The 26,452-nt window shown below is 42.6% G+C and overlaps 2 long non-coding RNA genes across 2 annotated transcripts in view; one reads left to right on the plus strand and one right to left on the minus strand.

The window, feature by feature from the left end:
• Window positions 1–2,973: 2,973 nt before the first annotated feature.
• The window catches only part of LOC140603593 (uncharacterized), a 41,134-nt gene continuing 17,655 nt past the window's right edge, over window positions 2,974–26,452 (minus strand). Inside the window, exon 4 of the long non-coding RNA XR_012006518.1 lies at window positions 2,974–4,710. This is a non-coding gene — a long non-coding RNA (uncharacterized lncRNA). The remainder of the gene's footprint in view (window positions 4,711–26,452) is intronic.
• LOC140603594 (uncharacterized) lies at window positions 4,836–8,183 on the plus strand. The gene is made up of 3 exons (XR_012006519.1): window positions 4,836–5,688; window positions 6,496–6,614; window positions 7,944–8,183. It is a non-coding gene; the product is annotated as an uncharacterized lncRNA (long non-coding RNA).

Consider the following 26,452-nt stretch of genomic DNA (forward strand, 5'->3'; position numbering starts at 1 on the left):
GATGGAGGGAGAGATTTCCTTTTCCTGAACTTCTCAATTTTACCCTAGTCATTAGCAAAGTCATGTGGAATAAAGATCTCAAGGAAAATGTGACATTTTCATCTCTTATGAGGAAGTGTAATTTGGGGCTCAAGGAGATCCAAGCTTGTGTTATTGACAGAAGAAACATGACCCTCGCAGGGGAAAATAGAACAATATGGATTGGGGTATTCTTACTTCAAACATATACCACTGTGTTTAAATAAATAAGTAACCCAGAAATATCGACAGTGGGGAAAGCACAATTAACAAATTATGATGATCATATTCCACCTTTGCATTTCATCCCTGTTTGAGGTGTTTGCCTGAGTGGTTCACATAAGCAGAGCTTTTGCTATGCTCTGTGACCTACCACTAAGCCTTAGCAGCAGCCTTTGATGATCTTCTTTGTCCATTATATTGTGTTTTATTTCATCAGCAAAGAAGAGAAAAAGCCAGTGACATAAACAACGGGTATTTGGGGGGTTGTTCTTGTTTATTTAATTTCCTTTTTTAAAAGAAGGCAGCTGGGGGTGGGGGAAGGTAAAGGAGAACAAGAGTATTTAAAAACTAATTACAGCATAAAAATCATCCAAGATCTCTGTTCCGGCCTGTCAAAGTCCCAGCTTTTCCCTTATGCATAAATCAGAGGCACCCAGGGGTCAAGTTTGTGACTACCACCAGCCATTATTGCATTTGGTTGTTTCTGCAGAATTTTGGAATGCAGTTTAGTGTCAATCCTACTCCACAACATAGGGCAGGGTTTCTCAATCTCAGAACTATTAATATTTTGAGCTGGATCATTCTTTGCTGTGGGCTTTGTTCTTGCATTATAGGATTTTTATCAGCATCCCTGGCTTTCATCCAATCCACAGATGCTAGTACACTACCCCTCCTTCAAGATGTGACAACCAAAAATGTCTGAAGACATTACCAAATGTCCCTTGGGGAACAAAACTGCCCCTGTTTGAGAACAACTGACCTAGGGTTTTGACCTAGATCAGTGCTATAGAACACTATAGAACATGATCATTGCTATAGGACAAAATTATCCCCTCCCCCAAAATCTAAGTAGGTTGTTCTGATTTTTTTCCCCAAAAGCAAAAAAGAAATGGGTCTTCACCTTTCTTTGTTTTAGTCTATAGTTGCTTTTCTAACTTCCAGAGTCATTTTTTTTTTTTTTTGCCTGAAAATACACATTCCCTTATAATGGTTTATTTGATTTTCTCAGTCCTCTCAGGCAGACCATGGCTGCCAAATAAAAGCCCTATGGTTTGGGAACATGAGGTGAATGGATAATCAAACATATTCAGACACTGAAAGGCAAAAGAGAATTTTTAAATGTCCTTTCTGTTAAAAAATACTCTGTTGTAAATGATGTTATTTTTAATTTCCAGAAAAACTATCAAGGTTATAAACTCTTGAAGGCAAGCGCTGTATTTTGTTCCTCAGTATAATTGTGTAGTGGTCCACAAAGCTTGGCATATGATAGATGCTCAATAAATGTATAATAATTAACTGTTTAAATTAAGATTGTCATCTAATAGTCAGACTTCTGGCAGCCCTAGTCATAGTTAGCCCAGAAGCAAGTGAACAGAACTTTAGGTAGCTATCTTTATTTGAGTGAGTCACTAGTAAAGAAATAAGTATCACAAAAATCCCCATACTCTTCTCAGTTTGGATGTATTCTGTAAACATTTATTGAGTGCTTGGTGCAGCACGGCTGGGACACAGAGGTGAAAAAGATGCAATTCCTAATTTTGAGGCACTTGGAGTCACTTAAAGGCATAGCAGTGGATAATTTCAATGCAGTGTGGTACATTCTAAGATAAAGGGGCTTTACCAGGACTGTGGGAGTGCAGTAGAGGGCCACTAAGCTGGCCTTGGCTAGGAGACAAGAGCAAGGTTGGAAAGCTTGATACCTGGGCTGAGTGTGAAGGAACCACCAGAAGCTGGTCACATGAAGAGAGGTTGGCAGTGAAGGGGCATGATGATGGCAATGGTTGCTCAGGCAGAGGAATAGCATAAACACATCTCCAGAAGCAAGTCCTGGCAAGATGTGGAAGGGGAATTACATATGATCTGATGTTAATGGGTCTGGGGTGGATTAGAGGTAAGTCTAGGGAGATAGAGAGGCCAGGTCATGGAGAACCTGGCACCTGGACCTGGCACCTGGACTCCACTTGGGAGTGGGAGTCCCCTTCTGCATGAGGAGGGCAATGTCTCAAGCACAGGGTGAAGCAGTCTGATTTTTGTCTTGCTGCAGCATCAAGCATGGATTTAAAGAACAGAGGCCATTTCATAATGGATAAAAATATCAAATCACTGGGATGCACACCTGAACTAATAGGATAATATATGTCAGTTATACTGCAATTTAAAAAAAACAAATAGGGCAGCCCCGGTGGCGCAGTGGTTTGGCGCGCCTGCAGCCTGGGGTGTGATCCTGGAGACCCGGGATTGAGTCCCACATCGGGCTCCCTGCATGGAGCCTGCTTCTCCCTCTGTCTGTCTCTGCCCCTCTCTCTCTGTGTCTATGAATAAATAAATAAAATCTTAAAAAAATAAAAATAAAAAACAAATAAAATAGGAATATTTAAAAAAAGAACAGAGGCCTGACAAGAGAATAACATGACACTCAAGGGAAGAAGTGCTCTAGGTGATGGAAGGAGGCAAGATACAGAGTCAAGAAATGGAAGAGGGTGTCCCCAAAGAGACTGAACAATAGGTAGCAACTCTCTGAGCCAGGGAGAGCCCATGGGTGTCTGGGTGCCTTTTCAAAGAAGTGTCTGATCTGTTGAGATGTGAAAAGTATTTCTCTCTCACTTCAATGCTGCTCACTCTCAGAGTTTTGTGTATTTTATTTTTTTTAAGGTAGAGAAGATAATCTGCCTTGTAGATATTCCTTAGAGAAGATTTTGGTGTTCTCAAAATTCTCTAGGCTCACCAAAGAACTAAAATTGGAAATCAATTTTATTGATATCCAGGGAGCAGCTGATTTCTCTAAAGGATAGCATTGCAGGAATGGGAAAGAAAGAGAATTCAGATTTTGAAAGGAATGGAGGCCTGGGTTTTCTAGCAGAGGCTGGGAGGGGAATGTCCAGAGTCAGCAAATTATAGTTGACGTGCTTTAGCAACTTTTGGAGTACTTGCAAAGTTCAGGGAAATGTTAAGATTTGGAGTGCAGGTAAAGGTACTTGGAATTGAGGGAGCCAAGAACCCACAAAGCTAGAAGTGTTTTAGATGGGCTATCCACAAAGCCATTGGAAAGTCCTAGAATCAAGCAGGGATTCAGTTCACCCCAACAATTTGTGCAGCTTTGACAGGAGTACAGATAGAAGTGCCCCTCTTCTCTCCCAACCCCAGCTCTGTTCCATTTCGAGTAAGAGGGCTTACTCTTCCACCTGTGCGACCTCAGCCTGCACATCCAAGCTCTGCCCTCACCCCTTCAACCACCAGTGACTTGGCTACTCTTAAGAGTGCACATGCCAGTAGCACTGTCCACCCTCTAGACCTTTCCAGATCCATGCAAGAGGCCCTGGAAGGGGGCTCAGGGCTACCTGGGCAGGGACTCCCAGGGTCCTAGGTACCCAGAACATAGTTCTTGAAAGAGGAGGCATGTGTTCCCTATGGGACTCTACTCTCAGCTCCATGGATTCCTTGCTCCCCTGGGAAGTAACATAGTTATAGGAAGGCCAGACCAGGATCCTCTAGAAGATTGGGCCCAGGATAGAAATCCTGATGGGTTGTGCCTAAGGGCAGTAATGGCAAGGATTGGGATGAAGGAAAGGGCAGAGTCTGAGCCTTTGTATTCAACAAGGTGTGTGTGTGTGTGTATGTTTTAGGCAGGTGGATGGCAGTGATGACAAATAGAGGGTAAAGAAGAAGAAGCACTCCTAAGACAACTCTATTGCCTTAGCGTTAAATGAAATTGATGGATACCACTCTAGCAGATTGATCTTCTTGCTTCCTTGATAACCTTTTCTGCAGAGTTTAAAGACAAGCAAGTAGAGTGGGAGATTCTGGGAGATGACACACTGAGAAGTGGTAGCTGGAAGCAAAAAAGAGACAAGTCTCCAAATAGAAAAGCACATCAGTTGGGGGTCATTTAGTGCCAAGGCAAATAGCCCTACATGCCTCAAAAACTCCTAGGCACACAAGGCCATTACAGCATGGAACAATGATGAAAGTGCTTTTATAAGTTTCCATTTTGGGGAAAAAGTATTTGCCTTCAGTTGTCTTAAAAAATGCATTAATTGGGAAGCCCGGGTGGCTCAGTGGTTTAGCACCACCTTCGGCCCAGGGTGTGATCCTTAGAGACCTGGGAGACCTGGGATCGAGTCCCATGTTGGGCTCCCTCCATGGAATGGAGCCTGCTTCTCCCTCTGCCTGTGTCTCTGCCTCTCTCTCTCTCTGTGTCTCAAGAATAAATGGATAGAATCTTAAAAAAAAAAAAAAAGCATTAATTTAGAGCTCCTTCTTCTCCAGAAATTTAGGATAAGTTGGTTATTGCTGTAGTTCCCATTTAATCTGAAACTTTCTGTTGGCTCTCTTCTGGATCAGAATGGCCCGGTCGAGTTTTGTTGTTGTTCTCCCTCCTCTTCTCCTTCCTGGAGCATTCTGCCTCTTGCTGCAGAGCTGCATCGCAGGGCCCACTTACTGGTCAGGCAGCACAAAGTCAGCTCAACTAACCTAAGTCCAAAAGCAAAGTGATTATTTTGCTGTTATGCCCTAATTCACAGTCACATCATTAAATTGTTCACCATAGCCTCCAATGGAACTTCTAATTCTTTTCCAACATCTGGCAAATGGCAGGAACACACATGCCCACTCACTGGAGCTACTTCAGCAGGAGCAGGAGAAATGAATGAGGATGATGGATAATCACAAAGAAGGTCCAGTGATCCCCTTTCTCCCCAGCTCTCGACCCTGGAACATCTGGGCCGCTGCTCTGAGGGGACTGGTGCAACTCGCCAGGAGCTAGGTCAGCGTGGCTCCAAGAGGGACATGAATCTCTGGGAGAGCCCTCATGTGCTCTTTATGAGCTCATCTCATCTCAAGTGGGTTCCCACTACTCCTCTGCTCTCAAGTCCTCTCCTTTGAGGTCAGCACTAAAAGCTGGAATGAAGATAGTGGCCCTTCCTCAGGCTGACTCAATGCTTAGCCTCTTTCTCATGAACAAAAAGGCACAGGTGGGCTAGCCTGGAAACTCAACCATTGTTTATAGTATAGCTTTTAGAGACAGAGATTCTAAGTGGCAAACAACTGACTTATAAACAAGCTTGAGTAAGTTGGGGCCATCTTGTTTGCACATGTGTGCATTTTGTGCCGACATCTTCCCAACACTCAACTGCAGAATCAGCAGCCCAGGCTCTGGGGCCAGTCTTGTTCTGAGTGGGTAAGCTACAGTGATGGTGGTGATGGTAGGAGGAGGAGAAGAAGATAACATGTTTTACAGCCCTGCTCTGTAGTGCCACTGATTGACAGAGACTGTGCCATATAATGTCTATGACTATTCTGTGAGGTAGGAATTACTAAACCCCCTTCAGAGATAGGAAGCTGGGCTGGAGTTCTCTAACTTTCCTGAGGTCATAAAGATGGGAGGTCACAGAGCCAGGATTCTAACCCAGCCCATGCTCTTAACAAACATCGGGCAGCATATCCTACAAGGTACGTGGCATTTACACTTTGTATTTTGGGGGCTCAGCCTCACTCAGTTTTCCTAAGGTCCAGCTCTGATCCTTCATTCTAAAAACTAGGTTCTGCTTTGTTCCTGGCAACCAGTCTCCTTGTTTTAGGCCCATTTCTGGTCACTGCATCCTTATGAAATTCCCCTGCATTGAGTGCTGTCTTATCCAGGATTTCTATTTTCTCGGAACAAAATATTAGCCTTGATCTTTCTAGCACTGCCTATGATTCTGAGCTACTGGGTGGTTTCCCCAATACCTTCCAGATTTATAGATAATTGCCACTTTCTTGTTGCTCCTGACAGACCATCCGGTTGTTGACCACCTGCATAATTGAGCCACACTACCTCTCTCTGATTTCTACATACTCCTATATTCTAAGTCCACTTACAAGCTTTTGACTACCCTTGGTCACTACATAATACCTCCTCAACGTTTGCCGCATATCCCCTAGGTTTAAAACACCCCTAGATAATATCAAAGCATTTGTAAGAGGACTATAAGCAAATCTGAATTTGTGGTGCCGGGGAGCCTGGACCACACTGTTTCTGCAATAACCAGGGTTATACCCCAGTCTTCCCTTAGAGGTCTGTCTCTTGGAAGCTCTGCCCACCCACTGGGTCAGATAGTGATAATTTTGCCCAGCCTCTTAGGCCCCTTCTCATCACTATCACTGACCCCAGGGGTTCATTTGAAAGCTTTCTTAAATGTATCTTCCATTTTTGATTAAACATATAAGGAGAGGGCCTTTATTCCTTAATTCTCCTCTGGGCTTACTTCGCAATAAAAGCATTCAGAGCAAGCAAAGAATATAATACTCAGTGGTCCTGCCAGCTTCTTCTTTGGGCAGCAAAAGAAGACCAAGGAGTATAGAGTCAGAGAGTCTCCCACCTTTCCTGGAGCAGTCTGGTAGGTATGGTAATTCCTGTGGCAACTACTGGTGAGGCATAAGGGGAGGGAAAAATGATAGTAAAAAGAATCATGTATGAAGACCTGTAGGATGGGAATCAGGGAAAGTTTTGGAGAAAATTGAGAGTTAGATGCTACAGAGTAGCTGTGAAATGAAAGAAGTGGAGATAAGTAAAAAATTGAATGGAGATTGTGTTGCTTAGGATTAGAAATTGGATCCCCATCTTAGAGAATACAGTAAAGAATAGTGTGCTTTTAAAAATTGCTTTTAGTTTCTGGAGTGCATTTTCTTTGAATGTGATTTTGAAAAGATACTGGGCTATGTGGGACCCTAGAACCATAAAAAAACCTATTTGTACATTGTTCCAAGCCACTGAAGAAAACACAACAGTTTTGCAAATCATTTAACACTTAGAAAGGCACCGTTTCCATCTGGAGATAAAGTTTACCCTAATTCCACCATGTTTTCCAATGTCATAGTTCTTCATGTCAGGGAATCCATCCCATTTTCTTCCTTGGCTCCTATATCTCTGGTTCAAATGAAACATGGACAATTACCTATAGCAAATACTCTGAGCATCTCCACAAAGTCTGGATGCCAGGAAAGCCCAACAGCCCAAAAGAGAAAGATGAGGCCATATGCTCAGTATAATTTAGGCCTACTCATTGCCCAGTGTATTTTTGTTCCCTGTTTTTTTAGGGTATTTTAAAATTTATTTAAATCAGTTAATTAACAAATAGTGTATTATTGATTTAAGAGGTAGGGTTTGTCTTTTTGTTCCCTTGACAAATGACCTGGGTTTATTTTCAAGAGTGGGATAGACAAACTAAGTTGGGAATGTAACATGGCTAAAGCAGGAAAGCCTGAGTAGGAAGTCTGGGACTCTTAACAATTTCTCACCCTGTGATGCAATTCCATGACCAATGTTAGTGAGATATAGGGCAATTGAAATCCTAAACTGCATCTCCAAGGTCAGAAAAGGAGCCATACAATGAACTGTCAAATATTTTTGAGATCCTTAGAAAGACAGAATGAAGGTCATGAGTATTAGTCAGAATGTGGAAATAGACCATTTTCATTAAAAACAAGACAAAGCACAAGTTACTGAGCCTGAAGTGGTTTGAGATCTATGTGTACTAGGTCAAGCAATATGTGCACAAACTGTCAAAGGGCCTCTTGACTCTCATAATGAAAAGATGAGCTCATACTTACTGAGTAGAAGTAAATAAAGCAGCTCTCTACATAACAACACCATCCCTTTACACTCAGCACCTAAACGGAAAGCTTTGGATAACCATTTAATGCTTTTCTCCATTTTGTCTTAACAGGAATTCTGTCATTCACTCCAGTTCCCTGCTTTTGGTCCATCTAGGGCTTTGCCAATGAGCAAGAAACTCTTAAAATATTGGACACGGGCAGCCCTGGTGGTGCAGCGGTTTAGCACCGCCTGCAGCTCAGGGCGTGATCCTGGAGACTCAGGATCGAGTCCCCCCTCGGGCTCCCTGCATGGAGCCTGCTTCTCCCTCTGCCTGTGTCTCTGACTCTCTCTCTCTCTCTGTGTGTCTCTCTTGAATGAATAAATAAAATCTTAAAAAAATAAAATAAAATATTGGACATTGATATCTGAATCCCCTCATAAAAACGACAGTGCAACTAGATAGCAGAACTGAGAAACCCATGAACAACGTTTAAACAAAACTAGGTAACACTAGGTAACAAGGTATCCCCACCAACCCCTAAATACAAGCAGATGAAGAAAAACCATGAATAGCCACAAAATCTGCATGGTAGCAGGATCTGTACATGAGGAAGGAGAGAGAAACCACTGAGTAGGGTTTGACAAACCAGAGAACAAACAGGCAACAGGTACATACTGGAAAGTATAGTGGACCAACTTGAGAAGGGCAGCTGAAACTGGAAGGGATGAAAAAAAAGTCCAGTCCAATGTGAGGGAAAGTACAGAATCCCAAAGGGTCAGAAAAGAAGCTTGTGCATGTATTAACACTGCACAACCACAGAAGAGGGAGCTCTGAGTGGTTAGAAAAGCTTTCCTGAACCTCATTTCCTGCCTTGTTCTAAATTCTCAGGAAAACTAATGTCACTTAAAAATAAGCAACACTTAAAGCCCATACAAAGTTACTATTTAAAAGCAAAAGACAAGGCAGCCCAGGTGGCTCAGCGGTTTGGTGCCTGCCTTCAGCCCAGGGTGTGTGTGATTCTGGGGACCCAGGATCGAGTCCCACATATGGCTCCCTGCCTGGAGCCTGCTTCTCCCTCTGCCTGTGTCTCTGCCTCTCTCTCTCTCTCTCTCTGTGTGTGTGTCTCTCTCTCATGAATAAAGAAAATCTTAAAATAAAATAAAATAAAATAAAAGCAAAAGACAATGAAAATAATATTCCTACAAATAATAAAAACACTGGAAAGAGATGTCCAAACAACAAACCAAACTAACTTATTACATCAAAATGAAGCAAAAGACATGAAGAAATTAACTGAAGACTTGAAAGAACAACAGAAGTCAGAAATAGGAAAGACTCAGAGGCGCCTGGCTGGCTCAGTCGGTGGAGCATACAACTCTTGATTCCGGGATTTTAAGTTTGAGACCCACGCTGAGTGTAGCAATTGCTTAAAAATAAAATCTTAGGGATCCCTAGGTGGCGCAGCGGTTTGGCGCCTGCCTTTGGCCCAGGGTGCGATCCTGGAGACCCGGGATCGAATCCCACGTCGGGCTCCCAGTGCATGGAGCCTGCTTCTCCCTCGGCCTATGTCTCTGCCTCTCTCTCTCTCTCTCTCTCTGTATGACTATCATAAATAAATAAAAAATAAATAAATAAAATAAAATAAAATCTTAAAAAAAAATAGAAAAAAATCAAAATTGTGCCAACAGAACTCAGGAAAGATGTAAAAATAAAAGAAAAAATTACTTCAGAAACAAAGATTAAACTATAAGAAACTATGAGAGCAAAATGCATAACAGTTAATGCCCTAAAAATCAAAGTGAAAAGGAGTAAAATTTTAAAATAAAAAAATGAAGAATGAGATAAAAAGAATTTGAGAAAAAGAATTTTGTCTTTTTTTTTTTAATTTTTTTTTTCATTTATTTGTGATAGTCACACAGAGAGAGAGAGAGAGAGGCAGAGACATAGGCAGAGGGAGAAGCAGGCTCCATGCACCGGGAGCCTGATGTGGGATTCGATCCCGGGTCTCCAGGATTGCGCCCTGGGCCAAAGGCAGGCGCTAAACCGCTGCACCACCCAGGGATCCCGAGAAAAAGAATTTTGAAGATAGGCAAACAAAGTCCAATATACAAATAATAGAAATTCCTGAAGGTGAAAATTAAAGAGAATAGAAAAAATTACTAACATGTATAATTCAAGAAAACATTCCTGATAAAAAAAAAATGAAATCATATATTGAAAAAGCAAATCAGTCTTCTGCTTCAGACCAAGATGTAGTAACAGGGACTGAATTTACTCTCCAGTATGAAACAACTAAAAAAACCTGGACAAAAGTTATCAAGACATTAATTAATGAAGGACAGTATTTCTTGAGATATGGTAAACAGTGGAGGTCAGCCTGGATTGTCCCAACTTGCTACCTTTTGAGAGTTTCCAGGTAGTGGTACAGAAAAGGAAATCTGGCAGGAAGAATCTGGCAGATTCTTCAAGTTGAAGAGACAAAATTACTGAGTCTAGGAAGACCAAAAGGAGCTAGAGTTAGCAGGAAGAAATGCCAGAGAGCACAAAGAATCCAGAGATCTGATTAGGGTCATGCAGGGCATTCAGCAAAGGATTGATCAGTGATATCCAAGGCTGGAAAAGAATCATATGAGAGGATTGGTGGAAACTACCTGATGCTCACACAAGCCTAGGAATAATGCCTGCAGAGGCAGGAAAACACAACCCAGATGAGGAGAATAATCAGTAGAAACCAACCCAGAACTGACAAAGATGTTTGAATTAAAGATAAGGACATTAAAAAAAAAAAAAACTTTTATAACTGTGTTCTTATGTTCAACAATTTAAGAGAAACATGGAAAATATGAGAGAACCAAACTGAACTTCTAGAGATAAATACTACAATGTCTAAGATTAAGAATACACTGGATGAGATGACTGGCATTGCAGAAAAAAAAAAAGATTAGTTGAATTGAAAATATAAGTATCTAAATGAAATGGAAAAAAGTATTTTAAAAAGTTAGCAGAGCATTGGTGAGCTATGGAACAATTTCAATAGGCTAATAGACATGTAATTGGAGACTCTGAAGGAGAGGAAGGAGAGAGGGGCTGAAAAATATTTGAAGAGATAATGTCCAAAATTTTTCCAAACTGATGAAAACTATAAACTCATAGATCCAAGAAGCTCAATGAATCCCAAGTACAAGAAACATGAAGAAAACAACATGAAGTCACATCAAAATCAAATTGCTCAATACCACTGATAAGAGAGAATCAGAAAATCAGAGATAAAAGACACTTAACATACAAAGGAATGAGATAAGGACGACAGATTTCTTTTTGGGAGCAATGCAAATAAGATGGTCACATCAATCTAGATTTCTACACCCACCAAAAACATCTTTCAAAAAAAGTGTGAAATAAAGACTTTTTTCAGACATAAAAAGCTCAAAGAATTCATCATCAGCAGACCTGCATTGTTAGAAATGTTACAGGGCATCTTAGGCAGAAGAAAAATGGACCAGATAGAAATAGGTTCTACACAAAAAGGAACAAAGAGGGGATCCCTGGGTGGCTCAGCGGTTTGGCGCCTGCCTTTGGCCCAGGGCGTGATCCTGGAGACCCGGGATCGAGTCCCACGTCGGGATCCCTGCATGGAGCCTGCTTCTCCCTCTGCCTGTGTTTCTGCCTCTCTCTCTCTCTCTCTATGTCTATCATAAATAAATAAATCTTAAAAAAAAAAAAAAGGAACAAAGAACAGTGAAAATGATAAGTACAGGCAGTCCGGGTGGCTCAGTGGTTTGGTGCCACCTTCGGCCTATGGCGTGATTCTGGGGACGTGGGATCCAGTCCCACATGGGGCTCCCTGCGTGGAGCCTGCTTCTCCCTCTGCCTGTGTCTCTCTGCCTCTCTCTCTCTCTGTGTCTCTCATGAATAGGTGAATAAAACCTTAAAAAAAAAAAAAAGGTAAGTACATGTGTGTAATGTAAATTTTTATTATTTGAATTTATTTTAAAATAATTGGGTTTTTTTTGCATTTTTAAAAAATTTATTTACTTATTTATTTATTCATGAGAGACACAGAGACAGAGAGAGAGGCAGAGACACAGGCAAAGGGAGAAGCAGGCTCCAAGCCCCAAGTGGGACTCGATCCTGGGTCTCCAGGATTATGCCCTGGGCTGAAGGTGGCGCTAAACTGCTGAGCCACCCGGGCTGCCCTGTTAATTTTTCTTAAAAGATTTTATTTCTCCTACATAATAGGAGAAAATATTTTCAAATCATATATCTGATAAGGGGTTAATATACAGACTATATAAAGACCTCCAACAACTCAATAACAAAAAAACAACCTAATTAAAAATGAACAAAGAACTTGAATAAACATTTTTCCAAAGAACATGTATGAATGGCCAATAAATACATGAAAAGAAGTTCAACATCATTAATCATTAGGGAAATGCAAATCAAAATCACAATGAGATACCACCTCACACCAGTCAGAATGGGGAACATTAACAAGGCAGGAAACCACAAATGTTGGAGAGGATGCGGAGAAAAGGGAACCCTCTTACACTGTTGATGGGAATGTGAACTGGTGCAGCCACTCTGGAAAACTGTGTGGAGGTTCCTCAAAGAGTTAAAAATAGACCTGCCCTAGGACCCAGCAATTGCACTGCTGAGGATTTACCCCAAAGATACACCTGCACCCTGATGTTTCTAGCAGCAATGTCCACAATAGCCAAACTGTGGAAGGAGCCTCGGGGTCCATCGAAAGATGAATGGATAAAGAAGATATGGTTTATGTATACAATGGAATATTACTCAGCCATTAGAAACGACAAATACCCACCATTTGTTTCAATGTGGAATGAACTGGAGGGTATTATGCTGAGCGAAGTAAGTCAATCGGAGAATGACAAACATTATATGTTCTCATTCATTTGGGGAATATAAATAATAGTGAAAGGGAATATAAGGGAAGGGAGAAGAAATGTGTGGGAAATATCAGAAAGGGAGACAGAACATAGGGACATAAAGACTCCTAACTCTGGGAAATGAACTAGGGGTGGTGGAAGGGGAGGAGGGCGGGGGTTGGGGTGAATGGGTGACGGGCACTGAGGGGGCACTTGAGGGGATGAGCACTGGGTATAATTCTGTATGTTGGCAAAGTGAACACCAATAAAAAATAAATTTATTATAAAAAAATCACAATGAGATACTACTTATACCCATTAGAATGGCTACTATCAAACATACAAAAAGCCCAGGAAAATAACAAGTGTTGGTGAGGATGTGCAGAAATTGGAATCCATCCTTGTACACTGTTGGTGTACATATAAAATGGGGATAGAATAGTGGTTTCTCAAAAAATTAAACATGGAATTATCATATGATCTAGCAATTCCTCTTCTAGGTATATATTCAAAAGGTCTCAAAGAGATCTTTAGACACCTATGTTTACAATGACCAAAAAGATGGAAGCAACCCATGTGTTCATTGACAGATGATTGGATAAACAAAATCTTATACATATGAAGATAATTGGACAAACAAATCTATATACATACCATGGAATATTAGCCTTAAAAAGTAAGAACATTATGACACATGCTACAACATGGATGAACCTTGAAGACATTATGATAAGTGAAATAAGCCAGTCACAAAAAGACAAATATTGTATGATTTCTCTTATGTAAAACAGTCAAATTATAGATAGAAAGTAGAATGGTAATTGCCAGGTGCTGGGGGGGTGGATAGAATGGGGAGTTTATTTAATGGGATTAAAGATTCGGTTTTGCAAGATGAAAAGAGTTTTGGAGATTAGTTGTACAACAATGTGCATATACTTAATACTACAGAACTGTATACTTAAAAATAGTTAATGTGGCAAATGTCATATTATGTATATTTTATCACAATTAAAAGTAATAAAAAGGAAGCTAGAGTTGGTATATTAATATTACGCAAAGTAGATGTCAAAACAAATAATATTACCAGAGAGAAACAAGGCTATCTTATAATATCAGAGTGGTCAACTCATCAGGAGGAAAAAGCATACCATCCATGTACTTGGGAATATTGACCTCAATGACCAATTCCATGATATATTTCAATAAAATCACAAGACTTTAAATAACAAGAAAAAAAATATGTTGGGGAATAGAAAACAAGAACATGTGGCATAAGATAGAAAAAAATTAAATTGTCATCAGACTTTCATAGTGCCACTTTATTTTATTTTTTAAAGATTTTATTTATTTATTCATGAGAGACACACAAAGAGAGAGAGAGAGAGAGGCAGAGACACAGACAGAGGGAGAAGCAGGCTCCATGCAGGGAGCCTGACGTGGAACTCCACCCGGGGTCTTCAGGGTCAGGCCCTGGACTGAAGGTGGCGCAAACCGCTGAGCCACCCGTGCTGCCCAATAGTGCCACTTTATGCCAGAAGAAAATGCAGTAACGTGTAAGATAATCAAGTAAGGAAAATATGAGCCAAGATTTTGCATTCAGCAAAAGTTAGTCTCAATTGCAAAGGATACAAACATATTGCTATCAACAGGTGACAATTTAGGGAAACTGGTCCCACAGACCTCCCTAAAGAGTCTACTAAAGAACAAATTTTGAACAATCAAAATAACAAGAATGTTTGTGGGGAGTATTAAGTATATATAGTAGTCCTCTGTATCCATGGGGGACGTGATGCCTAAAACTGGATGGTACCAAAACCTATATATGCTATGTTTTTTCCTATACAAACATACCCATGATAAAGTTTAATTTATATATTAGGCACAGTAGGTGATTAACAACAATAATAAAATAAAACAATACACGGTAATAAAAGTTATGTGAACTTGGTCTCTGTCTCAAAGTATCTTCTTGTACTGTACTCACCTTCTTGTGACAATGTGAGATGATAAAATACCTATGTAATGAGATGCAGTGAAGCAGAATGACATAGGTTTTGTGACCACAATGTTTGGTTACTACTGACTTTCTTTTTTTTTTTTTTTTTTTAAATATTTTTTTCTTTATTTATTTATGATAGTCACACACACAGAGAGAGAGAGAGAGAGAGAGAGAGAGAGAGGCAGAGGGAGAAGCAGGCTCCATGCACTGGGAGCCCGACGTGGGATTCGATCCCGGGTCTCCAGGATCGCGCCCTGGGCCAAAGGCAGGTGCCAAACCGCTGCGCCACCCAGGGATCCCCTACTACTGACTTTCTGAAAATACATCAGAAGGAGGATTGTCTGCTTCCAGACGTAGGTTGACCATGGGTAACTGGAACTGTGGAAAATGAAACTGCAGATAAAAGGGGATGACCTTAACTACTTGTCACACTATGACTAAATGAAGCCTAAGAGGGAGAGGAAAGCATTTAGTAGCTCCGTGCTCTGACAATGTAGATATAGTACAACTATTGTTTTTTAATGATGGGGGAATGGAGAGGTCTTATACAAAACATTTCAAAACGCTTTTGGTCATCATAATGATGGTAGTATTGGTCTTGTGATTCTGAGGCTGCTGTATATGAAATATGGGATGAAATAAATAAGCAATTATGGGATATTCTCATTCTATCATTCTCTGTGTCCTTGAGAAGCAGAACTCTCGGCAGGAATGGAAAGAGATACAGATTTAAGAGGTTAATAATAGCTCTGTAACTCAATGTTCTCTTTCCTCTCCTCCTCCCTCTCTTTCCTATATTTGATGGATATATATATATATGTACATATGTACACATGTTTGACTATTAGTCAAATATATATAAAATATATAAAATATATAAGAAATATATATTTCTTGGGCTCTTTTCCCTAAAGACATCACCAAATGGCTGCCTAACTCACTAAATGCATCCACCATAAAGTGGCTATGGCCGATAATGGTTGGTGTTATTTTTCCCATGACTGTCAGTATTTTAACAGAAATGTTCTAGACACTCAGTGCCCTTGGTCTAAGTAATTGCCTTCTGTGGTGGGCATTTGTATTGACCTGTACAACATTCATTCCTCTTTGTCAACCAAGTGCTGATTTATGTTAGAATCAAGTGACTATGTGCTAAGCACACAAGCTGGGATTCTCCCTCCCTCACCCTCCATTCTGGCTCTCACACGCACTCTCTCACTCTCCATGGGCTTTCTTGTATTCACCTCTCTCTGCGTGCCTGACTCATTCTTTTTGTCCTGTAGTTCAATTTCATTAGTTTTTTTTTTTTCCATACATATGGCAAAAAATGCCTTTACCAGAGCTTCCAAATTTACATGTGCCATACAGACTAAGCTGTTTTTGAACTACAATTCTAAATTTCTGAGACAGAGAACCCTAGTAACTCAGCTTGGTTAGGTGCATTCCCTCTGATCCAATCAATTGGATCTAGGAGGGGGTTGTATAGTACCAACATGAGAGCAACTTCTAGAGCCACCACCACTATGAGTTGGTAGTCTCGGTGTAGCAGTCAGAGAAATGCAAGGATATCCCAAGAAGGTATCCACTACAAGACTGTAGTTGACCCATTCTGGATTCCCACAGCTATACTCCCAGGGCTATAATCTTATTGAGGCCAGGGCTCAGAAGGGTTGCTAACACAGATACTGTAGAAGGACCTCCACATTTTATGTAGACATGTTGGATCTAATAGCCATCAGTGCCACACTCCAAGTCTTTCCAGCTCTCTGTCTTCTAGGCAGGTAGGATTTGATTTCCTGGCATACCCTGAGATGGGATGGCACCTAATGACCAGTTCTGGTCAATAGGCTGTGAGCATTTAATGACTTATGTGAGGCCTTCCAAGATGGTCCTTTTGCTCTGCCATGAACACTGACAATGTTTTAGACAGTGGTTATTCCATCCCTTGGATCCTGGCATGAATATTACAATGCAATGGACCTGTGATAGATATGTAATATAAGCAGAAATAAGTCATTGAGACGTGGGACTGTTTGTTAGTACAGCATGCCTATCTTACTGGCTGATACCATGTGAGTAGGCTGAGACCAGCATTATTTCTGGGAAAAAAAAGTCTCTTAAAGTGTCTAATTTATAGTACTAAGTCTGCCAAACAGGCTCCTCTCTCCTCCTCTGAGTCTCCTGTGAATTTTTTATCCTTACCTCAGAAGTAAAAGTACTATTTCTTGTGGTGATACCACCAAGGAATAATGCATTTGAGGGCTTCTTTCTCGCCTGGATGGGGGTGATGCCTAGTCGTGTGCATACATGCACAATTTGGTTAGGGGAGGTTGGCATTCAATCCAACTCAAAAAGAGCTGTCCTTTCTTGGGACTTAGCCTGTTTTTATTTATTTTTATTTTTATTTTTATTTTTAGCAGGACAGGGCTCCAAGCAGGTGATATAGCATAACCAGAAAAGGCTCCTGATGCAGTCCCCTTCCTGCAAAAGTCACAGAAGAGAGGTTTAGGAGCCTGGAAAGCCAAGCTAAAAGCCATGGGTCCTCCAGCCCACATGCAGATCCCAAATGTGGGAATGCTATGTGATGATTTTATGAAATATAAAAGTCAAATGAATTTTTCATGAAGAAGTTATCTTCCCAAAATGCAATAATGGAAAATTCCTTTCAAGAACTAGTGTTTAGACCTCACAAAAATGCGCAGCAAATTGCATCGTGATTTATTTGTCAATGTTTTTATAGGTTAGGCGTTACTTTCTACCCCACAGCTGGAGTCAATTTTTAATATTTAAAAATGGAAAGAAAGAAAAACCTAAACACATCCAGAGCTGTCTGTTTTAGATTGAGCTTTTCCCAAACAGTGCTGTTTAGAACTGAACCCTGAGCATGGTCGGTCAGTGGCCAGCTGGCACTTACTCCCCTACAACATAGAATTAAAATATCTGGGACTGGGCTGATTACATAGAAGACCTCCTAAATTGTAGTTGGTGGGTCTGGTGTTTATAACCACTTTCAAATGCATATAGCCTGTCTTCCCTCTTGATTGAAGAAGGAAAGAGTCTTTATGCTATTTATTCTGGGTTTCCCTTCATGCTCAGGGCTCAAGGTGCCATGAACATAATTTTCAAGTCCAGTAGTTTCTGGCCCCCTTTGATGGCTGGGTTAGCGGGGATCCCACAAAACAGTCTCTGTGGCTATTTCCAGTACACCAATCAACTAAAGAGAAGCAGCCTGGCCTCTCTAGACTTTCTACTTGGGCAGAGTCTGGGAGACTACTCAGAGCCCATATTCCTGGGCCTGCAGGTGAAACCATGAGGCTGGCCTTGAAGGTGGGTTCTCATAGCAAGCATTCAAATCACAAAAGGCATCAAACCTTAAAGCTGAATCCCATCATTCATTCCCTTGGGCCTAGTCTCCAGGCTCAAACAGGGGCCTCATATCTGGTGACAAAGAATTCACAAAGCAAAACTGGGTCTGTGCTTTTGGGCACAGCACAGCATGGTGTTCTCAGGAGCACAGCATTCATATCTCAGTGCTTGGCACATCATACTTCATGCTCAATTGCAGCCTCCGTTGTTGAAGCCTTGAGGCTGGCACTGGCTGCTGTAAATGCTGCCATGTGTGTGCTTACCAACAAAAGATTCTGTAACACACAACATCTGGAGGGAAGAAAACAGCCCTAATTGTGACAGGCGCAATCCCTTTGGGTAAGGGTTGATACACTTCCGATGGAGGGGGTGTTTCTCTTTGCCCTCTGCTTCCTGCTCCCTCCTGATCATTCTATAGCCAAGGCCCACAGGAGGAGTTGACCCATTTACAAATGTGTGCGTTGGTCCAGCTAAATCAGCCAGTGGAGGACTCTTGGGGCTGCTGACAACATCCCCCAGTCAGGCTTTGAGAAGTACCAACCACTCCTCCGAGACAAGTTTTGGGTTACAAGGAGCCAAGGCAAACCGTGGAAATGTCAAGTGTGTCAGCATTTTAGGCTCAGCTTCAGTTACCATGGCGTTTTCCCAGGAACCATGCTCAGAGTCTTCAACAGGATCACCAGCATCAAGAGAACCCCTTCAATAAATCCCCAAATTCACAGCATCAACAACTGAAGGGCTGGAGAAGAACAATGATTATTAACCGTCACAAAAGGATTTCTCGCCTCACAAAAGGATTTGCCATGGATTTCCTTTTGAAAGTGCACACCCCAAGAGCATTCATCATATGATTCGATTTAATGCACAAATCTCCAAGAACATACCCAGCGCATGGAGTCTGGTATACGGGCAATTGCAGCTCACGTGCAGCTGAGGCCTGCCAGCAGGGGGAGCTCTTCCCCTGGGTCAGGCACCTTCAACAGGTCTCCAAATCACCTTCACCAGATAAAAAGCTCACTAGGCCTTCACAGATACCTAGTGGGTCTGTGATTTATCCTGAAGGCAATGGGAGCCACTGAAGGATTCTCAGCGATCTGTGGAATTGTACTGAGTTATCCTGTCTCTTTTGCTCAATATCTCTGACATCTTTGGGGAACACATTTGCAAGAATGGTGTTCCCTGCATTTTCAACTCCTCTTAAAATGCGTTACAGTGATGACCTACTGAAACTTTTTTGGGGACTAAGGGCAGGTTAAAGTTTAGGAGTGTTTCTCAAGAAGTGTTAAGCTTTGTTTTGTTTTGTTGGGAGCTAGGGGAAAGATAGGCAAGGTTTAGGGGAATGGGAGAGAGGTGGAGGCAGAAATGCTATTGTTTTATGCTCCAGTGGCGCTCCAAACCTTGAAACAAGCAGTTTGGCACTGAATAACGATGCTATTTGAAAGTTAATGGGCAAGACATTCTGAGAAATGGGTTGTGGAGATAAGCATCAGGAGGAAACTGCACTGTTTGAAGTTTGCCTGCATCCAGGAAACCAAGAAAAGCAGAGCCACCCCTTAGCTGGACTGCAAGGCACACACGCACATGCTCATGGAATCCAAACACTATGCAGAGACAAACATCTCACAGAAGCAAATGAAGGATGACTTTTTTGAAAGAAAAAAAAAAAAAGAGCTGGGGAAATGGTATTTAGTTCCTGTGCTGGGGAAGAAAGTCACAATACTCTCGGAAAGAGATATGAGTAAGCTCTGGAGGGCAAAACTGGGTACTGTCCCTTTATTCCTGCTGAATGTTGATAATAAAAGCAAATGCTTTGACTTCAGAGAGCTCCAAAAGGCATCAGAACCCAAGGTGAAGTGTTGAAAATGAGAAATGAGTGTTGTCTTGAATACTTTATACCAGAATTAGGCCACTGTGATCTCCCTCCAGAATGACTGCAATGGCTTTCCCACCTCTGGTCTTCATTACCCTTCCAATTTACCCTCCATAGTGCTGCCAGGGGATCTTTCTAAATTGGATCCTCCTTAGAATCCTTCAATGGCTCCCCACTGCCTGATCTCAGATATCAGTGATGAGGCCCTTCGCACTCTTGTGGTAGTCACTTCTGAATCTCATCTCATCTCTTGTCCTTTCAGATCTTGTAGATCCCTGAAAGGGCCATGTTTTCAGTGGTATTGGAAAGGTCAATGGTGCTGGGAGCAATGCAGTGTACCCTGGTCCTTTCTCCTTATACAGGCTAGAAGTTGTCCAGACTCACATCTCTGAGGGGCCCCCACAGATTGGGCATATGCTCTCTTCTGCTTCCCTTTGCTCTGCCCCCTAGAGTTTCCACTCTCCCTCTGGATCTGTGTACACACCCAAGGCTCTCTTTTCACACCTCTCACTTCTGCTTTACCCTTCAAATGTCAAATCCAACATTGTTTCATTAGGGAAGCCTTTCCTGACTACCCAAGACTCAGAAGGATACCCCTGATACCTCCCTCCCATGTCACCCTGAGCTTATCTCTGTTGCACCTTTTGCACACAGTGTGTAAAACCTGATGACTTGTCCATTGTCTCCTGTAGACTGTGAGCTCCACAGAAATGCAGCTTTCACCCTGCTATGTCCCCATGCCTAGTGTGTCCATACCATAGGAGCTCAAATAATATTTTCTCAGTAAAAATATGCCTTTACCCCAGACTACCAAAAGACTACCTGGGCTTTTTGGGCCAACTTTCTCTGATCAAATAAGATATATCATTAATGATGCCACAGTTTGGCCTGCAAATGTACATCCGCCAGTAGATGGGTCTGACAGCTGTTTGTGCTGTAAGGAATATCCCTCCTTCCTCAAGAGCCCTCTCTTTCAGGCACTGCCTTTACCTTAATATTTTATTATGTAGCCATTTTTCAGGGTTATAGGGGCATCATCTCTGTTTCACCGAATGTCGCAGTTGAATAGTCGAGGCTAGTGGTTCACTTGGCATTGCAGCAATTAGAAAGCTTTGTTAATAGGCCTTCTGGGCTAAGATTATGTGGTTACGTGTTCTCAACTCTACTTTTATACAAAAGAACCTGTAAACAGCTACAGGTTAGGTAGTGATTGCTAAAACATTTTCCAGGAGTATCAGAGGGTCATGAAAATAAATGTTCTGTTGACTTTCTTACACCCTACACCTCCATAGGATCTGAGCTCTGCAGGATATTGAACTGCCAGGTCAACATTTGATCTCATCAGTCTGAGAATCTGCTCTTGTCTGACTCCTAGAGATAGAGAAGCTTTCAGGATGCTTACAAGTGAAGTATGAAATTACACTAAATACCCCATCCCCAACCAGAGTAGACACCAGAGAGATTTTATGTTTGATTCCAATGAATGTTCAGGGCTGGGTGATGCCCTTAGATGCTGAAGAGCTGCTTACTGGGAGTTTAGGGCCCACACATACTGCAGCCTACATCCTGACTTTTGTCCCCAGGGCTAGGGGCAATGGCTTTAGAGAGAAGGATACAGTGTTTCTTTTTTAAACCAGCATTATATATATATAATATATAATAATTATATATATGTTTTATATATATATATATAACACAGACTTGTGCTCAGCTGTCTACCACTTACTGACTTTGTGGACCTTGGGAGAGTCACAACCTCTCTTCCCCAGTGCCCTCATCTATAGAATGGAGACGGTAACCATATCTATCTCTTTATTTCTCAGTGTTGTTGAGAGAATTAAATTAGCTAATGAGGTACATACAACAGTGCCCAACACAAGGTAAACATCACAATCAATGTAAGCTATAATTAGAATTGCAACAAAAAGGGTGAACAGACTTTGTTTCCTTGGGTTGCCCTAAAATCATGAGTTCAAAACGCCAACCTCTACTTCCCCTGTTGTGTTGACAACATATCTTGTGTAACTGGTGTATATTTCATCAGAACATTGGCTGTTTTGTCCCTGGCATGCTGGCTTTAGAAGGGATCTAGAAATGAAGAGGTTTTGCTGGTCCGATCAGGCTGGAGTGAGCTGTGGGAAGAAGCTTTCAGAATGTGGCCCTGTGGTTTCAGGACAAGGGAGTGAGCTCTGTTGCTTCTCAGACCAAGCAATAGAGCATTCTGAACTCCAGCCAGTCCCAAGGGCTTGGTGATCTCAGCTTGGTCCTTGCTGCCAGCTTGAGTCCTCTATAAACTGAAGCTGCCTTTGCAGATGCTATACAAGCTCCTTAGTGGAGCTAGTTAGACTGGATTCTGGGTGGCAAAGGTCCCTCCTGGGATGATCGTGCAAAAGAGTTCCTTCCCACAGGGTCTTTGAAGGCAGGTTGGCCCAGGAAGAGATGTACTTAAAAGAGAACAAAGGAGAGTGGTTTGGAAGGAATTCAGAACCCCTTTAACAGTCAACAGGCTCCTTTCGGGAGAACACCAAAATGAGCTTGGATGAAGGTAACTCAGTGGGAAGATGGGAGGAGATGCACAGGTTTAGGATCTTCATTGGAGCTAGCCTGACAGGACTTGTGATGGATCAGACAGGGTGAGGGAGAGAGAGGATGGCTCTAAGGCTTTTTCTTGGAGTGTCTGAATGGCCGCACACCTCCTTTCCAGGCTAAAGTAGAGTGGTTATGGCAGCCTTGCTGGTCCTTCCTCCATCATCTTGCTCATCAAACTCCCCTCCCTGGAGGTCAGGACAGTCCCACTGTCCCTTAGAGGGACCAGGGTGATGAGAGGGCATTTTGAGGTACCTTTCTTGGATATAATCTGCTTCCATCCAGCAAAATCTCTGGCCATCTAGCTGATTCACCATATGGGTTGCTGGGATGATGTCCATCCCTTCCCAGATGTAGGGCAAAGGCCACTTACAGGAGGGGAGTGTCAGCTCCTTCTGCCTCCTACAGAGTGTTCTGGAAAAGCCGTTTTAGAAATTGGGGTAAACAAAGATACAGATGCAGTGAAACGCCGGGACACCTGCACCCCGATGTTCATAGCAGCAATGTCCACAGTAGCCAAACTGTGGAAGGAGCCTTGGTGTCCATCGACAGATTATGGATAGAGAAGCTGTGGTCTATGTATACAGTGGGATATTCCTCAGCCATTAGAAACGACAAATACCCACCATTTGCTTCAACGTGGATGGACCTGGAGGGTATTATGCTGAGTGAAATGAGTCAATCGGAGAAGGACAAACATTATATGGTCTCACTCATTTGGGGAATATAAAAAATAGTGAAAGGGAATAAAGGGGAAAGGAGAAAAAACGAGTGGGAAATATCAGAAAGGGAGACAGAACATGAGTTCCTAACTCTGGGAAACGAACTAGGGGTGGTGGAAGGGGAGGTGGGCGGGGGGTAGGGGTGACGGGGTGACGGGCACTGAGGGGGGCACTTGACGGGATGAGCACTGGGTGTTATTCTATATGTTGGCAAATTGAACACCAATAAAAAATAAATTATAAAAAAAGAAATTGGGGTAAAAAGGAAAAATAGTGTGGTGTTTCTGCCTGAATAACTATCACAGAAGTGCAGCTAAGCCCAGGCTGCGAGGGAGAGCTGCTCCCTTCATTTAGCCACATCTCTTCCCTCTGTCTGCTCCCTCAGCAGGCGCCTCAGCAAACCAAAAAGGATACTCTGAAGGTCTAATTTGCAGAAAATCCTTTTGGATCTGAAAAGAGTTAGCTATCTATTTCTCAAAAGCTCCTACATAATTCTCTTTCTTCTGTCTCTCTCTCTCTCTCTCTCTCCACACACACACACATATACATTTTATTTACAGTCCAGGAAAGACCCATACATTCTGAATATATACTCCACCCTCCCCACATATTACTGTAAAATTCTAAAAACCTACACATGCTTGTAAATAGATCACCCTTAAATAGAGCAGGATCTCTGACTATCCCATGAGTCATGCAGCTAAAATGTCCCCGGGGGAGCCTGAGTTGGCAGCACACATTTTCCTATAAAAAATTGAGTTCAGAGCTTTCCGTGGCACCCAGCTCTATGCCAAGAAGAGCCCATCTGTGTTTAGTGGGGAAGCCATCAGTCAGGAAACCTGTGAGACCAGATGCTATGCCCCTCACCTGGTGGAAAGGCTCCCCCAGGAAGCCACTTAGAACAATAAGGAGAGTCATGCTACTGAAGTAGAAAAAGCAGTAGACAAGGAATGGGGGCTCGGGTTCTAGTATAGGCTCTGTCCTCACTGTGTTCCCCTAGGAAATATGCCGACCTTTGCTGGGCCTTTGTTACCTTATTCCTGAAAGGAAGGGGCTGGGCCAGATTAAATTCAGCAGTGTCTGGATATGTGCAGTGGGAATGAAAAATATTTGTAGAAACCCAAATTCAGCTCCAGTCCTCAAAGAGCAAACAGTCTTTTGGATGGATAACTACAGCACTTCATGGTTAGGACTTGGGGCCCCCAAGAAGGCTGAGAGCCACCCCTCCACATTTAAGAGATTGATATTCTGTGTCTCCCTGAATCAAGCAGCCTCTAGGTGGGGTTGAGTGGAAGTCATAACACCACAGAAAAGTCACAGCCCCTAGAGGAGCCTATGGACTCCTCTCTCACTATGAGCCATTGCTAAACTATGGAGCCTTTAAATACACACACCCCACCAGACACTGGGAAAATGCTGATGGCGATAAAAGAGGATTACAGACAGGTTCAGACGTGGCCTGGCCTGGCCTGGCCTCCCTGGCTCTTCTCTCTGTGTCTAGTCAAGCCAAGCCCACCTTAGCAGAGGAGCCGGAAGCTGAGAGAAATCTGAATGAGTTGGTGGGTGTCATTTGACTGCTCAAGGGCCACTGGAGGGTGCAGCCAGCCTGAATTCCTGATGGTATTTCTAGCCTGCCTGGAGCCTGGTTAGCTGGATAAGCACTGTTTTCCATGCGGCCCCAAGCAGCTCATGCTGAAGGGTGGTCTTTTTTTTTTTTTTTTTTTAAGATTTTATTTATTTTTAAGAGATAGAGAGAAGCAAGCTCCATGCAGGGAGCCCGATGCGGGGGTGGGGGGGGACTCGATGCGGGACTCCATGATCACGCCCCGGGCCAAAGGTAGGCGCTAAACCGCTGAGCCACCCAGGGATCCCCCTGAGGGGTGGTCTTGATGGTTCCTATTTGCAGGTGCTGGGGCTCACCAAGGCCCTTCCCCCTCCTACTCACCTGCTTCCCATCAGTGGCCTGCTTCTTCCACATCTGGGCACTCAGCAACCATGGCTATCTACTAATTCGCACTTGGAGGAAATAGATGGGGCTTGATGGCCTCTGGCTGCCAACTCCTTGTGCTCCCACCTTGAAGCCTCTGCCCTCCTCCTTCTGTCCCTGGTGAGGTCTGCCAGCCTCTTCTCCCAGAGGTGCAGCAAGAGTCCTATTCCTTTTTCCTCTCTGATTTCTACTACCTTACATGACCTCTCTCCAAAGGCAGCTGGCCCAGGTCTCTTTTTCTGTTCTTCCAAACCAAAATGTGTGACTACCACTCACTAACTCCATGACCGGGATTTTTCTAGCTCTTAGGCTGGTTAGTTTCCATTTGCTCTCATCCCGCCCAGCATTTCCCTACTCTGAGCGACTGACCCCCTGTGGACTACATCTCCCAGAGGTCCTTGGAACTGGGTTCCGATGGGGTTTAGCCAATGGGAGGCACCCAGAAGAGGTTAGAGGCTGGGAGGAAAGATCAGCCAGGATATTTCTCACCTATTCCATACGCATTCTCTGCTTTGGGGCTGTCTCTGGCTTTTTTTTTTTTTTGAAGGCTTGCATGATTCAGGCTTCCACCAGGCAGTCCTTACTAGGTAGTTTCAGTTTTCACTGGGACACAGTCACACTGTTCCTTCTCCTACTCCCCAGACATGGGGCGGTAATGACTCCTCACACTGCTCATCTCTGGGTGCCTCACTGTCCCTGTGTGTTCCCATATCCCTGCCCACGCTTCTGTACTAGTCTGAGCCTAATGGGGGTGAATTCTGTTTCCTCTTGTGACCATGCTGACACAATAGTCCTTCAGTTTTAATTTCAGAGTTTGACTCATTGCACTTGTAAAATTATATTATTTTCCCACCAAGATCACTATGCTTTGAATGGATGCTTTGCTTTTAACATTACGCCTACTAGAAGTTGTAGAATTCTAGACTGGTTAAATTCCTTGATAAAGCCAGGAGCATGGGAAGAGAAGACACTCTCTCAGAGACAGAGGAAAGGGTCAACCAGGAAGTTTCTCCCATAAGTGGTGGGACTCCTGACCCTAACTCTTTGATGAAAAGACGTGAGGGAGAGTGATCCCAGATCTGCTTATTTTTAAGGAAAACAAAACGAAACTCTGAAAGAAGTGCATGCCTATCACCCAAAATGAACAAAAGATTACTTTTTAAAAATGTACTTCAGATATTTTATAAAGATGTATTTATTTATTTTTAGAGAGAGG

This window comes from Canis lupus, chromosome 14, assembly GCF_048164855.1.
Source record: "Canis lupus baileyi chromosome 14, mCanLup2.hap1, whole genome shotgun sequence".
NCBI classification, from domain to species: domain Eukaryota; kingdom Metazoa; phylum Chordata; class Mammalia; order Carnivora; family Canidae; genus Canis; species Canis lupus.